Here is a 2,215-nt window from a genome sequence, read left to right as displayed (position 1 = left end):
TCTGTAGCCTTCAGTCACCAGCTGAACAGAGACACAATTCTTCCCTCCCCTATAAAGGGAGTGTTTTATAATAGATTCTGTATGCAAAGTTTGCTTTTGAAACACTAAGATTTAATCCCTGTGTATAAACCCTGCCTTGAGTTTAGATGGAACACTACGCATTTTGCTGTTCGTTGAGTCCATATATGGAGCCAGGTTGGTACTTTTATACCCTACCTGGTTCAAACTTCCTTCTTTGACCTTACAGACTCTTTAACACATATACTCAAGATTCATGCTAGCTGACCTAAGTTGGGAAAACAGCTGCTGGCTGGCCTGACAGTGTAGCCCCGAGTTCCATTTTTAACACATTAGACTTCACATGTGCTCAATACCCAATTGTCTGCTACCCTAAGTCCTCTTGGTTTTGATCCGGTGTTCCTCTCCTCACCTACCCACTCCTGCATCCCCACCTTTGATTCTCCTATAGTGGGGCATCTATCGAGTCTTCATAGGACCAAGGACCTCTCTTTCCACTGATGCATGGCAAAGCCATCCTCTGCTACATATGCAGCTGGAGCCATGTGTACTCCTTTGTTAATGGCTTAGTCCCTGGGATTTTGGGGGGTCTGGTTGGTTGATACTGTTGTTCTTCCTATGGTTTTGCAAGCCCCCTCACCTCCTTCATTCCCTTCTCTAACTCCTCTGTTAGGGACCCTGAGCTCAATCCAATGGTTGTCTGCTAACATCTGCTTCTGTATTTTTTTTAAAAAAAAGATTTATTTATTTACTTATTATATGTAAGTACACTGTAATTGTCTTCAGATCTTGTTACGGATGTGTGGTTGCTGGGATTTGAACTCCGGACCTTCGGAAGAGCAGTCGTGTGCTCTTACCCACTGAGCCATCTCACCAGATCCTGCCTCTGTATTTTTAAGGCTCTGGCAGGGCCTCTCAGGAGGCAACCATATCAGGCTACTTTCAGCATGTGCTTCCTGGCATCCACAGTAGTGTCTGGGTTTGGTAACTGTATATGGGAAGAATCCCCAGGTGGGACAGTCTTTGGTGGCCTTTGCTTTAGTCTCTGCTCTACACTTTATCTCCATATGTGCTCCTGTGTGTATTTTGTTCTCCTAAGAAGCACCGAAGTATCGACATGTTGGTCTTCCTTCTTCTTGGTTTTCTTGTGTTTTGAAAATTGTATCTTGGGTATTCTAGGTTTCTGGACTAATATCCACTTATCAGTGAGTGCATACCATGTGCTTTCTTTCAGGATTGGGTTACCTCACACATAATGACATTTTCTAGTTCTATTCATTTGCCTAAGAACTTCATGATTTCATCATTTTAATAGCTGAGTAGTACTCCATTGTGTAAATGTACCACATTTTCTGTATCCATTCCTCTGTTGAGGAACTTCTAGGTTCTATCCAGCTCCTGGCTCTTATAAATAAGGCTGCTATGAACATAGTGAAACACGAGTCCTTATTACCAGTTGGAGCATCCTCTGGGTATATGTCCAGGAATGGTATAGCTGGGTCCTCAGATAATACTATGTCAAATTTTCTGAGGAATGGTGAAACTGGTTTCCAGAGTGGTTGTACCAACTTGCATTTCCACTAACAATGGAGGAGTGTTCCTCTTTCTCCACATCCTCACCAGTATCTGCTGTCACCTGAGTTTTTGATTTTAGCCATTCTGACTGGTGTGAGGTAGAATCTCAGGGTTGTTTTGATTTGCATTTTCCTGATGACTAAGAATGTTGAACATTTCATTAGGTGCTTCTCTGACATTAAATATTCCTCAGTTGACAATTCTTTGTTTAGCTCTGTACCCCACATTTTAATAGGGTTATTTGCTTCTCCAGACTCTAACTTCTTGAGTTCTTTGTATATTTGATATTAACCCTCTATCAGATATAAGATTGGTAATGATCCTCTCCCAATCTGTTGGTTGCCTTTTTGTCTTATTGAGAGTGTGTTTGCCTTACAGAAGCTTTGCGATTTTATGTGGAGTTCTTTGATCCACTTAGACTTGAGATAAGAATGGATCAATTTGCATTCTTCTACATGATAACNGNCAGTTGAGCCAGCACCATTTGTTGAAAATGCTGTCTTTTTTCCACTGGATGGTTTTAACTCCCTTGTCAAAGATCAAGTGACCATAGGTGTGTGGGTTCATTTCTGGGTCTTCAATTTTATTCCATTGGTCTACCTGTTTGTCACTATACCAGTAT

Source organism: Mus pahari, chromosome 7 (assembly GCF_900095145.1).
Source record: "Mus pahari chromosome 7, PAHARI_EIJ_v1.1, whole genome shotgun sequence".
NCBI classification, from domain to species: domain Eukaryota; kingdom Metazoa; phylum Chordata; class Mammalia; order Rodentia; family Muridae; genus Mus; species Mus pahari.
Note: the sequence above shows the minus strand (reverse complement) of the source record.